General features: G+C 33.4%; 1 long non-coding RNA gene across 2 annotated transcripts; it reads right to left on the bottom strand.

The window, feature by feature from the left end:
• Window positions 1–2774: 2774 nt before the first annotated feature.
• Window positions 2775–3858, bottom strand: LOC118487355. 2 transcript variants are annotated; one of them, XR_004881525.1, is made up of 3 exons: window positions 3824–3858; window positions 3173–3494; window positions 2775–3087 (listed from the first exon to the last, which is right to left on the bottom strand). It is a non-coding gene; the product is annotated as an uncharacterized LOC118487355 (long non-coding RNA). The 2 variants fall into 2 exon arrangements; XR_004881526.1 differs by having other exon boundaries at window positions 3816–3857.
• Window positions 3859–15155: the final 11297 nt, after the last annotated feature.

Genomic DNA, 15155 nt, shown 5'->3' with positions numbered 1-15155 from the left:
AAACACCAGACTATGAACAAGGTCTCCAGATAAAACACCATGACTTGAATCCTAGTCTTGGTGTTTTAAAATCTGGGACTGTTTTGTATTTATAAAACACTACGCCACGAACAATGTCTCCAGATAAAACACCACGCCATCAACAATGTCTCCAGATAAAACACCATGACTTGAATCTGCGATTACGTTTTAAAAATCTGGGAATGTTTTAAAGTATGAAGAAATTCGCTGATTTTTTTTTGGAGATTGATGGCGGTTACATATAATTCGCTGATTTTTAGGAGTTTGATGGTTGTGTTTGAAACGGTTACCATATTTGAAAGAATGGAAAAGACACTATTGCCCTTCAATTTTACAAAAGCCCCTTCTAATTAAAACACAATTTACATTTTAATACCCTTTTGATCTCAACCATTAGATCAAAGATCCAATGGTTTAAAACACTTCTTACACTTCTTACACTTTGGACACTTTTTACCATATCCCTACCCTATATATATATATATATATATATATATATATATATATATATATATATATATATATATATATATATATATATATATATATATATATATATATATAGTGGAGGGTTCAAATGAGAAGAAATTCTTTGTAAGAATAAAAAAGAAGAAATTTCAACCAATAGAAATGCTTCATTAGACTTCATTTAATATTTGTACTTAATGTAACTATAAGGGTATATTAGTAAACTTACATACATCATTAATTGGTAGTTTCATCTTTAGGGTGCCCGGGACACTATCGGTGACCCCATGCGGGGACCGATCTCACCGAGCGGTGAGGTGCTGCCGGCGCAGCAGGGAGCAAAAAATGGGGAGCCAAAGCGGTGAGGAGGCACCAAAGAGAGGGGAGGAGAGAGAAGGTGGGCCCCATTCAATCAACCAATGAAAAATTTTCTTTTTTTTTTTTAAATAAAACACCAAGTCACCTAAGAGGGGAGTGCCGCCATCAATTTAGGGTGTGAGGGGAGTTTAAGAGGGGAGTTGACGTGGCACACGAGGATTGGTTATGCGTAAGAGAGAGGACTCCCCTCTTAGGGGACTGCCCCTTACACCCTTAATAACTAACTATATTAAATTTGTAACTTATTTTTAATATATATATTTTTCACAAAAAATAAAAATAAAAACTCATTTATAGTGTAGGATAAATACGAGGCGTGTAGGATAAATTACGAGTTGTGTAAGATAAATGACGAGTTGTGTATGATAAATTTCAATATGTGTAGGATAAATTTTGAAATGTGTAGGATAACTTTTAATGTGTGTAGTCAAAAATATTTAGCGTGGAGGATTATAGTCTTAATGACTAATTAATTAGTCAAACATAATAATAAATGAGATGAGAAAAAAACTATTTAATGTTTTACAATTATACTCTTTTATTCTTTTTCTTCTCAATAAATTTTTCTTCTCAAATGAACCTTCCCCAGTGGAGGGTTCAAATGAGAAGAATTTTTTTGTAAGAAGAAAAAAGAAGAAGTTTCAACCAATAAGAATGCTTTATTTTACTTCATTTAATATTTGCATTTAATTTTAATATAAGGGTATATTGGTAAACTTACATAAATCATTAATTTGTATTATTCCCCTTTAATAACTAACTAAATTAAATTTGTAACTCTTTTTCAAAATATATATTTTTTCAAAATAAAAAAAAAACTTATTTAAAGTGTAGAATAAATTACTAGTTGTGTAGGATATATTTCGAGGTGTGTAAGATAAATTTCGACTATGTAGGATAAAATTCTATAATGTGTAGGGTATATGTTGGAAAATTTTGATATGTGTAGGTTTTGTAGATTATATGTAGGATAATTAATGATTAGTTAACTAATTAATTAAAAAGAGAAAAATTAATGATATGAGCTATAAATGAAGTAGTATTTTACTAATATGCCCTTTCTTCTTTTTCTTCTCACATTAAATTTCTTCTCAAATGAACCTTCCCCTATATATATATATATATATATATATATATATATATCTGTGTGTGTGTATAGAGTAGGGATAGTGTATAAAGTGTCTAAAGTGTAAGAAGTTAGAGACCAAATTATAAATTGTGTTTTAATTATTTGGACTTATTTGAAAATTGTAGGGTTAAATAGTGTCTTTGTATATGTTTCAAATTAGGTAACCTCTCCTAAATTCTAGCGATTTACTCCTAAATTCTTGCGATTTAATTTTTAAACTTATTCTAAAATCCGGACATTCTAAAAAATCCAGAAATATGTAACTGCTACAAAAAATATACAACACTATACATCCATCATATAACACTATATATATAACAGTATATAACACCATATAACGCCGTATAACACTATGTAACACCATATAACACCATACAACACTATACATCCATCACACTTCTCACACTTTTTAACTAGTTTAATACCCGTCCGGCGGACGGGTCACGTTGAACAACGTAACAAACAAAGATAATCAATATGAAGTGTACACAAATTTAAACAATTTTACACACAAAAGCACCATTCTTTAATTTATAAAAGGAAAACGAACGTCAACAACTTACAACCACAAATCCATAAAAAGTAAAAATGGTACTCTCAGCACTACATCAGTTATTTATGCAAAATCCCACGAAGTGTGAACTGTAGATAAGATACAAGAGTAAAGATCAAGAGATACTTTTAAGCTAGAGGGGGCAATTTCGACAAGGGGTTAAAGTTAAAAAGTACAACTAAGAAGGAACCGGGCTAAAAGGGTCATAGATCGAACGAGTGATTACAACCTCTTAAGTTATTTTATTCGAAAAAGGTGATCATGATACAGCAATAGTTATGTAACTAATTCAGCAAAATAACTATTTACAAAATTAAATATATTTATAAAAAGTGTTGACTTTTCAACCCAACACAGATGCTAGTCAATCTTTAGAGCTTGTCTGCCGAATAGATGCTACTCATAGTCTTTTAAACCTACCGAATGAAAACACACACCTTGATGCGTCTTGGGGATCTTCAGTAGACCAAGAAAGCATGCCTTTAAACTCTTGCATAACTTTGTCAATCTCCTCAAGACCACATTTCAATATACGAAACTGTATATTGCAAAAGATGACAACACAATATTAAAACTAAATTATAAACATCATATAAAAAGATAAATAACTTTAGTTATTATACATGAGAAAGGAGGACAATTGATTTCGCTTTCGTGTACTATCTTGACTGCTAGGTCATACTGTCCCTTACTATTATTTCCACGAATCGCACTTCGTAAGTTGAATAAAGTACGAAACCTCCGAAGCATTCCTTGAACTGGCCTAATCTTTTCCACACCTCTAGTTAAAAAGTTTAAAGATGTTTTTCAAGTAGGGGTGCAAAGAAAGATTAGCCATAGAAGAAACTCCTTGGATGGAACAACACACATATGAGGTCCCTGAGTCCCTCATCTTCCTGCAGCATGGCAAAGATTGCATACTTCCAAAAGATAATCATCTTCTTTCTGTTTAGAAAAAGAAGATATATTTACAGTTCACAAAGAAATGAATATAATATGCTTCTACGACTATAATAGACATTATAATTTGTATGTTGCTATATCATTATATCACGTTAGAGGAAATATAATGTTCCATTCTAATCCCTCTAATATAATATAATAATAAACTATGTCTAATGCTTGTTAAACAAATTGTGCTAATTTTAGAAGTCATGGCTCATATAGCAAGAAAAGAGTAACTGACTGCCTAGCTTAATTTGCACCACTTAACATTGATAGCTTAAAAATTCAAGTAAAAAATGTTCCCAATATAAAAAAAAACACTTTGTCACCAGGAAGTGGTTGCGCATGTTCGTGACTTGGAGCACCAATGCTAAAATAACTCCTCACTAGCCAATGTCTTTACTAAAGCCTGCAAATAAGAAGAATAATCTGAATGTGTTACTTCTTAGATTTCTTGAATATGAAATTTACACTTCTGGTTTGAAAATATAGCAGTTTTTCAACCATTTAAGTTGGTCGATTTGGGTTTATTTTTATTTCATATGCGCCAAATAAAAATACTTACCTAAGTGAATGAGTCAAACGGGCTAAATGTCATGTTGTATGCCCCAGACATCAACAATACATCTAAGTAACCTACATAAAATAAAAAAAATCACACGAAGGTGTAAAACATTTAAAAAGAGAGCTGCAATACAAGTAATCACTCACATTCTAGAAAGAGTATTAAGAGCACAAAGAAACTAAAAAGTAAGAAAAATTTGAATCTTAGACTTTTAGACGGACTTGGTTGCATAAAAAGTATACCCATGTGTGATTCAACTACCCGTCCAGCTTAAATAAGGATATCATATAAGAACCTATCACTTACTCTTTCACCCAAATTACGTATACAAATCCAAATTAAATAGCCTTGTTCCTGCAACTCATCAAGTGACAATTGATGTGTAATTAGATAAAAAGTATAATGATGATATAAAAAAACAGCAAGATAAGAACATACTTGATACCAATTCTGTTCCGCTTCACGTTAAAAGATCTAATGTAAGCCTTCTCTGATGTTCCACTCAATCTTATTGCAGTCTGCTGACCAAATAGCATTTGATCAAAAGTTATTACAAATATATGATCACTTTGATCCATGATTAAAGAGTGTCAATTATCAACCTTAGAATTGAAACACTAATATTATACTCACGATTCCAATTACACAGATATTAGAAACAACAATTAACAAAAGAAATTGATTATGAATATAAACTTGCATGTTCATATTATCAGCAATCACTAGATACATTATCGATTTACAAATCTTCCCCATATTAGGAAACATTGAATAAATTAGGTCAGACAAAACATTGGTCAGTGAAGTGAAGTCGACTGTAAATGAAAATGATGCAACAGGAGTGAAAATTAGGTTTAACTTACAATTTTGGCACTGGATGAATCGAATTGAAGATCAATAATGTGACGGAGCTCAGCGGCACTAAGAACGACTTGGTCCGATTCGAAAAGCCCTAGAAGCACAACAACGTGAAAGTTTCAAGAAACAACAAAACCCCCTTTATTTAATTAAAGCTCCAAATTAGATTTACCTTAAATCACGAGAGGGAGGCGATGACTGATTAAGGATGAATCGCCAATTTCTAGAGTGGGTTGTGGGAAGCTTGGAAGAAGATCCAATGTTAGAATTTTGAAAGCCGATGATTGGATCTAGTGAGATTATTCATCCAATGTGTGTATAGAGGAGAAAGAAAACTTGGCAATGGTGGGGGTGGAGGGTTACAATGGGTGGCTTAGGTGGTTGCGGAGGAGAACGCGGGGCGTGGGGGATGGGGATTTATAATGGGTGGGGGGAGAGGTTGAAGAGAGAGTGGGGAGTGGATGGAAACCTCTAATAACCTCTCAAAACTTACAAACTATTCTGCATAAAAATTAACCTCTAAATAACCACCTACTTATTATGGTTAGGATTTAATCTTAGAAATAACCATCAAATTTGAACGGCTGAGATCATTACAAAAATGGTTATTATCCTCAATATAGGCGGTTAACTCATCGTGAACAATAGTATAATAATAGTGGGCAGGAAATTTATGAGGTAACCCCCAAAGTTGTGGAGATAATGGGTAGGAAAAGGTGGAGGTAACCACTTGCTGGAGAAACCGCAAACAACCGCTCTAAACCGCCATGGGAGTGGTTATTTTTGAGAGTTTAAAGGGCTGAGATTTAATCTCAGCATGATCAGACGATCGAGATTGATACAAAAAAGTAGTTAGACTTAATGGGTTCCATAGATATATATAATTAATATAATATATAGAATCTTCAACATATATATATATATATAGGGTGGGAGTTAGCTACAAAGTCTATTTTTCCTACAAAGTGTAAAAAGTCATAAAACACCACAATTTCAGCCATAAAACACACTCAAAACCCATAAATAACAAAGTGAAGAATACTAAAATGCCATATTTGTGGGTTTTGTGTTGTGTTTTGGATGATAAGGCTTTCATTAATGAATGACTAATGTTAGTGTGTTTTATGTTGATTATCATGTTGTGTTTTATATTCATAGTTCTACAATGATATGTTTGAAGTTTTTATGAAATGTTCGGGTTTGAATATTGTGTTTTAGTGATCTTCACTCTCTTATTTGTGGGTTTTGAGTGTGTTTTATAGCTGAAATTGTGGTGTTTTATGACTTTGTACACTTTGTAGGAAAAATGGACTTTGTAGCCGAACCCCACCATATATATATATATATATATATATATATATATATATAAACGGGATCAGGAGAAAACACTCAAAAGTGTGAGAACGGTGAGAACGCTTCCTGGCCCAACACGTGTCACGCCGCTTAGAAAAGGGCGGGGGGGCTTTTTTGTCCTTTCATCTTCTGCTTTTCCAGTTCCGCTTTTCCCAATATTGTTGGTTTTTAAGATTTTTTGCGTTAACCAAATTCAATATTTAATGGCGTTTAATGGTTACATCTTATTAACATTTTGGCGTTTATGGCATTTATTCAAATCGTATGCCATTGTAACCCAGGGGTCAGGAAATCTATTTGAATGACGTTTTTCAAGGTGTTTTAAACAAGTTGGCCCATTGTTCTATTATTTCTTATAAACATTTTGACGTTTGGGTTATCTTGGCGTCTTACAATTGTTGGATTATATTTCAGCCACAGTAGAAAAAAATACAAGCGAAGAAAATAAATTAAAAATCCTAATCGGATCTCTCTTCACAATATTCATTGTCATCAGTCTCTTTGTTATTTAATAGTACAAGAACTGACACCAAAATATGGCGTTTTATGTAAAACTTAACAAACCCATCGGTTTGATTTTTTTGTCTGCTCGTCTGTTGAAGTTTTTTTTTGTGGATGTTTGGAGACATAGATATATGACGTGTGGGTGGGTTTTTCGCTTTTTCTTCATGTTGATCTTCATCTTTATAATCATCCCACTCTTCAGTGTCATTAATCTCTTCTCCTCATCCAAGCCTTCTTCAAGAACAAAAAATACAAAATGCCATATGACTGGCATTAGTATCTTTTTCTTGAATTTTTGTCCATCTCATGCAGCAAAATCTTACTGAGTTACTCGCCTCCGCTAACAATTCATTCAGTGAAACTTGACGAATAACAATACTGAATATCCAAAAAAGCATATTAGCCATCTTTGATTTTTTTTTTGGCGTTTTACAGTGAATGGTATTTAGTAGTATTGGCGTTTGTTTATTTTATTTGTAGTTTGATCAAATGGAAGTTGTTGAGATGTATCATTTTATAGGATCTCTTTTTGGCGCTTAAGTTAGGCGGTGCGTTATTATATTAAAGTATTCGTCTTTTCAGTTATTGTTTGTAATTATTGTTTTTGACAAGCTTTATCTCTGAAGTCTGTAACATGTCTCATCTTTCAAGTTTGGCGTTTTAGATTCTAATAGGGGAATTGGCCTGTAATAATCCCATCTAGACCTTATTGGCCATTAATAATTCCACCTCAGAATATTCCACCCACCAGTCCCACCTTTCACATATTTTTCCTACAATGGTCCCCCGTTAAAAAAACCTTAACGGAGTTAAGCTTTTTTCCAAATTACAAACAGATTTTTTAGGGCTTTTGATCAGAACGATGATACGAGTCTATTGATGTAAAATTTACTTCGAAATGGTGCTCCAAGTGACTTGATTTTGGTTAATTGGAAATTTAAACACCCGAATTGAAGCATTATTTTCATCGTTTGGAGCACCGTTTCGAGGCAAGTTTTACATCAATGGACTCGTATCGTCGTTCTAATCAAAAGCTCTAAAAAATCTGTTTGTAATTTGGAAAAAAGCTTAACTCCGTTAAGTTTTTTTAACGAGGGACCATTGTAGGAAAAATAGGTGAAAGGTGGGACTGGTGGGGGGAATATTCTGAGGTGGGATTATTAGTGGCCAATAAGGTCTAGGTGAGATTATTACAGACCAATTTCCCATTCTAATATAATAAATTTTCCCTATCTTCAGTTTTTCTGATTTGAAGTTACTGTTTCTAGTTACATTTTAAAGTTCATTTTTTATTTTTTATTTTTGGCTTTTTATAATACATTTTCAAACTAATTTTCTTATAGTATGGGAGTTTTGGGGGTTTTAGTTTTTAGCATTTAGCTTGTGGGGGGAGGGGGGGTTAGGTTTTTTTAGCTATTTTAGGTTGTGTTCACATTGGTTCTCACGGTTTTCGCAATAAAGGTGATTCTCGTATGAACCTTACCCTATATATATATATATGTATATGTATATGTATATTAAAATGAAAACCATCTCCATTTGCGAGAACAATAGAAATCACTTATCAACCATTGATCTTTTGTCATGGATGGTTGAGATTAAAAGAGAATAAAAAACATTTTAAATTTTTTTTGTCTTATTATGTTTTTAAAATTTTAATGTGATAAGGGTAGTTTGGTAAATTTTCTTTTTTGTCCTTATTGTATTAATTGTTTTCTATTACTTTTTGTCGTATTGTATTAATTATTTTTTATTAAAAAGGTATACAATTCAGTTTAAAAAATAATATTTTTTTTTTAGATTTTTTTACAAAAAAACAATTTTTTTAAATTTTTTTTACGACTCAGTTTTAAACTTTTTTTACGAGTAACACACATTTCTAAAAAAATATACATACGTATGGCCATCAAGTCGAGCTACAAAGCCGGTTTTAAATATACTGGACTAAACCTGGGCTAACAAAAATTGTAGTAGAATTATAACCGGATAGTATTAGATTGTTGAAAACTTGAAATGATAAAAGTTTAAATAATTATTTTGTTATTTGGTTTGAACCGACTTCATATTTTTCAAACCATAAAATCGAATTGAAAACCAAAATTATATAAACTGAATAAAAGCCAAATATGTAATTCATTTTGATTTTATATATAAACTGAACAAAAACCAAATATGTAATTCATTTTGATTTTAAACAATTTCAATATGGTTCGGTTTATATATAAACTGAATAAAAACCAAATATGTAATTCATTTTGATTTTAAACAACTTCTATATGGTTTGGTTTATGGTTTATCGGTTAAAAATCGAATATTAAACACCCGTCTTTTGAATTCGAATAGAAACAACACCTGAATTGATGATTGCCCGTGTGGATGGATATTTTTTATTTTGGCTATCGGTGTCTTCTACCTAGTTTCTAATGTAGACTTAGTTTTATAGTCTATCGTACCATTTATATTATATCGATAACTCTTAAACATATTTTAGACGTTTTATATACGTACTAGTATTAAGCCCCTGCGTTGCAGCGGTTGTTGTAAACTGTGTCAAGTAGTATCAATGCTATACCATTATCAGCGATCACTAACACCGGAAAAATCGTAAAAACAAAATAAATAAAAACGGAAAAAAAAATAAAGCCGAGCGAAAAGCAGACGTAAAATCTTTGAATTACGCACGCTCGTTGTAGAGAAATTAAATCGAAACATAAAACATAGAAAAAATAACTAAGTTAATCCAGGACCCGTGCGTTGCGACGAACGTGTCAAACGGAGAAAAATAGATGTGTTTTGACGGGCCAAACGGGAAAAATATACGAAAAATGTTGAACCCCACATGCACGTTTCGGTGCATTAACTCACAAAATTTAGAACGAAACGAAAAGCTTGGGAATGATGAAAAGTATGGTAGAAAAAAATTGAAAATTAAAAAGAGTTGGGGTTAAATTGGAAAAGATGAAAAGCTTTAGATTAATAAGTAAAAATACAAAGGGTCTAAATTGCAAAAGTATAAAAGTTTTGGGTAATATTATTAATAAATAAAAAACAAAGGGTCTAAAACAAAGGATATTAATAATTTATTAGATATTAGATTTAGATATTTATAATATTATTAATTGGATTTATTAATATTAAAATAAAGATAAGGATAAAGATAAAGATAAGTGATATTTATATATATATATATATATAGGGGATCGCTAAAATGAAAACCACCTCTAGTTGTAAAAACCATGGGAACCACTTTCTAGCCTTTAGATCAACAAGATGGATGGATGAGATTAAAAGTAACAAAAATTAATATTAAATGGTTTTTGTCTTATTATGTCTTTAATATTATAATCCAAAAGGGTAATTTGGTAAAATAACTCTATTTTGTCTTTTTGTCTTTATTGTTTTTTATTAGTTTTTTGTATTATTTATATTACTTTTTATTTTTTAAACATAACTTTTTTATTAAAAACATTTTAAAATTCAGATTTTTTTAAAGGTTTTTTTTATACTTTTTACAATTCAAGTTTTACGTTAAATTTTTTAAGTTTTACGTTTTTTGACGCGCCATTTTTATGCCGGGTTTTTTCAAGCGTCGTTATTTTTTACGCGCCAATTTTTTAACGCCGTTGTTTTACGCGCCGTTTTTAACGCCGTTTTTTCAACGCCCCGTTTTTACGCGCCAACTTTTTAACGCCATTTTTTATGCGCCAATTTTTAACGCCGTTTTTTACGCGCCATTTTTTTAACACCGTTTTTTACGCGCCGTTTTTTAACGCCGATTTTTACGCGCCAATTTTTTAACGCCGTTTTTTACGCGCTGTTTATTAACGCCGTTTTTTCAACGCGCCGTTTTTACGTTAACGTAATTTACGTTTTTAACGTCGTTTTTTACACGTTTTTTTTACGTAACAGTTTTTACGTTTTATGTAAACTTTTTGCGTTTTTACGTTTTAGGTAAAACTTTTTACGTTTTACGTTTTACGACCGCCAAAAAACTTTTTACGTGTTGCGTAAACCTTTTAACGGTTTACGTAAAACTTTTTACATTTTACGTTTAACGTTTTTATGTTTTACGTTAAAAAGTTTAAAAGTTTACGTTAAACATTTTACGTTTTACATTTTACGTAAAACTTTTTATGTTTTACGCTTCACGTTTTTACGTTTTAGGTTAAAAAAGTTTACGATTTACGTTAAAAAGTTTACGGTTTAATTTTTTTTACAAAATTTTTTTTACGCAAAAACGAACGCACACAGAAATCGCAAACTCGGGAGGTGTCTCAGATATATTGTTATCATCATCAACGCCTCAAAAAAATATAAAAACCCAACAAACAAAAATAAAAAAACGAGTGGAATTTAAAAAAAAAAACGATGTTTTGGCTCATATTATCCGATAATCAAAAGGCTGCAAAAGTGGGGTTGCAGGTTCACAAAACCTACCATCCGCCGTCCTTTGCCGCGCCATCGTCATCTAAATCTACGTTTTTTATCATCATCGCCACCCAATCGGACCATATCAAAGCCAAAAAACAACTGATTCAGTCTGAAACGGGTACCATCGGCACCACCGGTAACCATTGGCACCACCTATTCAAGTTATACAAAACCTTTTAAGTCAATAAAGAAAAACAACTGATTCACCAAACAAACGATTCACCGTGAATCAACGAAATCCGATCCGATTACACTATAAATCAACTAAATTCAATATGTAAAAATCGATCGAACCCACCAATGACCGTGAATGACCACCACCGTTACTGCCGACACACCCAAACACCACTAGCACCATCAACACCAAACCCAAAACTCAAACCTGAACCATAAACGGTTTGAACCAAACAGAACCGGAGAGACAAAGAAACGGCAGCAATAAACGAACCAGATCTGGATTGGCTGAAACCCTAGGATCCAAATTGGGTATAGCAAGATAAAATATAATAATAATAATCATAACAACTACTGAAATGAAAAACATTTTTTCTGACCCAATCAGGAGCTCGGAGGATACCGATAGCACCTGAGTTAGCAATAGCAGCCACAAGTTCTGGGCCAGAGATATCTGGTCCAAAGGTGCCTGTATGATTCAGGACTCAAAACCCAGTATGCAACGTTTCCGCCGCCGTTGAACCGCCGTTCACCCACCGTTCACAAAACACACCGCCATCGCCGTTCACCCCCCGTTCACCACCACACCGGCGTTCACCCCTCCGCAACCCGCCCTCCCCGATTGAACTCCGTCGCAGTGAAACCCACCACCACAACCCGCCCTTCGCCACCGTCGTCTCCGGCGACTTAAACTGGTGTTGGGGGTTGTTGTGGTGTTAGATATGGGAGTAGGTGGAAGAAATTTTACATTTTGGGTGGAGGTGGGAAACAGTGGTGTTTTGGGGGAAACCGGTGTGGGTGTGGTGCCGGTGGTGAGAAAAGAGAGACTCATAAACTGAAGATGATGAGTGAAGATGAACTCTTCATCTTCATCAGAGATGAAGAGAGAGTCTAAAAAAATGAGGATGAAGAGATAGATAGTGAGAGATGACATAATAAAGAGAAAAGACTCACTGACAATTTGACAATTGAAATTGATATATAAAGTAAATTACCTAAATGCCCTTTTGGTTGGCATAATCTAATTGGTGGAGAGTGGTTCTCACAGTTCTTACAACTGGGGGTGGTTTTCATTTTAGCGGCTCCCTATATATATATATATATATATATATATATATATATATATATATATATATATATATATATATATATATATATATATATATATTAATTTTTAGTATTAAAAGAACTATTTTAATTAAATAAATATAAATAAAATTTATGTGGTTGAAGGAGAGAATGCCATGTGGCATTATTTGTAGTCTTTTATTAATATTTAGATTAGATACAATAAACCCTCTATGAATAAATAATGTTGGGGCCAAGATATTTTATCAATTTGGTGAGATATTATTATATCGATAAATTAATAATTTATTAATTTAAAGAGGTTTAACGTATGACTTTTAAATTTTCAAATCCAATGTACTTTTACAAATTAATTGAATTTGTCAAGTTTATTTTTTTTAAGGCTACACGGTATGGGGGACGTCCCCACACCGTCACGGTCCGGCGCCGCACCAAACACCGTGCCGCCCCCGGCACGTCGCGTCCTCTCCGCCCGTTCTTCTCCGTTGGAGACGGACCAAAAAAGTGGGGCCACATTTAATTATTCGACCGTTAGAAAAATAAATAAATAAAATTTCCATATTTTGAACAATTCCAAACGGTCAAATTTTTTAAATATATATATTTACCTTCCATTTTCACTTTCAATCACCAAATTAACCCCAAAATTTCATCTCTTTCTCACATAATTTTTATAAACCTTCTTCCACTATTTTATAAACCTTCTTCCACTATAAACCTTTTTACACTTTTTCATGGATCTGTTCAACAACCCGGACAACCCGAATACTCCCAACAATCCGACCCAACCTAATGTTTTCTCGGTTCTGGGATATTATCCGACGCTAGAACCGAACCAATTCTCGCAATATTCATCGAACGCGTTTGCTTCATTCCAACACTCGCCAAACCAATTCGCTCAAATCTTCCAAAATCAAGCCCTTCAACAAATGATGATGCGGGGTGCTTGGAACTTCCCACCCGTTCAACCTCAACCGATCCCCACACCACCCGTTCAACCTCAACCGATCCCGACCCAATCCGAACCCGAAGACGATGTGGAGATTGTTCCCGAAACCCAACCGCCTAAAGGGAAAGGAAAACGAAACAAAGGCAAGCAAGTGGTGGGTGATCAACCGTCGAAACCGAAGGCGACTAAGTGGACACCAATCGAAGAAGAAGCCTTAGCCAAGGCTTTCAATGGCACTTCTTACAACCCGACAAAAGGTTCGTAATTTTTTTAAAGTTTACATTTTTTAAAGTTTACATTTTTTAATGTTTAAATTTTTAAAAGTTTAAATTTTTTTTCTTAGCCGACAGTTTGTTATTTTTTAAAAGTTTTTTTTGTTAACAGTTGGTTTTTATGTTTATTAGTTTTAAAGTTTATTTGTTTTGTTAACAGTGGGTTTTTATGTTTATTAGTTTTAAAGTTTATTTTTTTTTTGTTAACAGTAGGTTTTTTTGTTAAAGTTTTATTTTTTTTTGTTTATTATTATGTTAACACTTTATATATTTTGTTTGTTTTTTATAGGTAATAACCAATCGGGTGAGGGGTTTTGGTCCAAGGTATTGGCCAAGTTTCTCGTCTTGATGGACCAAGGCCCGTATCGAGATGTCGACTCGGTCTCCTCAAAGTGGCGGAAAATGAACTCGTCCATCAATAGGTTTTGCGATGAATATAATAAATTATATACAAGTGACCGTCGTAGCGGGTGGAACGACGAGGATGTATTCAAAATGGCGTTGGAAAAGTATAAGGACAAGAATGGTAATACCAACTTTCCTCACGTTCGCGCGTGGATGGTTGTAAAAGACGAACCAAAATATAGGTCTATTCCCAACGAGGTGGCGATGGCGAAACGCCAAAAAACATCGGAAACGGGTAGTTTTAGCGCCGGTGGATCGGACGCGAGGTGTCACATAAACTTAAATGATGACGCCGACTTTGACGAAGACGAGTACAGCGTACGTGAACTGGAGCGTCCAACGGGCCGAGACAAAACAAAGAAGGAGCGGGCCAAGGGAAAAGAAAAGGAAAAGGTGGACCCGAACATGGTTGAGTTTATGGAACACCTAAAAATGTACAACGACGTCACGGCCCAAAAGACGAAGGCGAAGGAGCGGGGCGTCGAAGAAAAAAGTCGTGCATCGGAAGAAAAGTTACGCGAGAAGGTCCGATTGGTGAGAAAATCCGAATTTCCGATGAAAAAAATTCGGCTCAAGGAATGGGAAATAATGATGATGAATGTCGAGGACGAACCCGAGCTGAAACGTTCGATGTTGAAAAAATTACAACACGACATCATGAAAAAACATCAAATTATTTAACTCTATGTTTATTTTTATTAAGTCTTTGGTTTTTTTTAAGTTAATGTTTTTTTTATGTTTATGTAATGTGGGTTTAATATTAATGAAAATATTTTGTTAGTATACTTGTTAAATGTTAAAAAAATAGAATACTAAAAAAATAAAAAATAAAAACATAAAAAGTGGTGGAGGACTATGACTAGGACCATCCTACCATGCCCTCTAGTTTTGGAGAATGGACCATCTTAGGGAGGAATGTGACGTGGCGCCTACGTGGCGGATCATCCTCCAAGGATGGTCCATCACCATACCTTGTAGTCTAATACAAAAAGTTAGTTCTTGATACCAAACAATAAATTACAAAAACAAGTTTCAATTTATATTTCTTCTCCATTTACAAT

The sequence above is a fragment of the Helianthus annuus genome, chromosome 15 (assembly GCF_002127325.2).
Source record: "Helianthus annuus cultivar XRQ/B chromosome 15, HanXRQr2.0-SUNRISE, whole genome shotgun sequence".
Lineage (NCBI taxonomy): Eukaryota > Viridiplantae > Streptophyta > Magnoliopsida > Asterales > Asteraceae > Helianthus > Helianthus annuus.
Note: the sequence above shows the minus strand (reverse complement) of the source record. Positions and strands in the feature narration are given on the sequence as shown.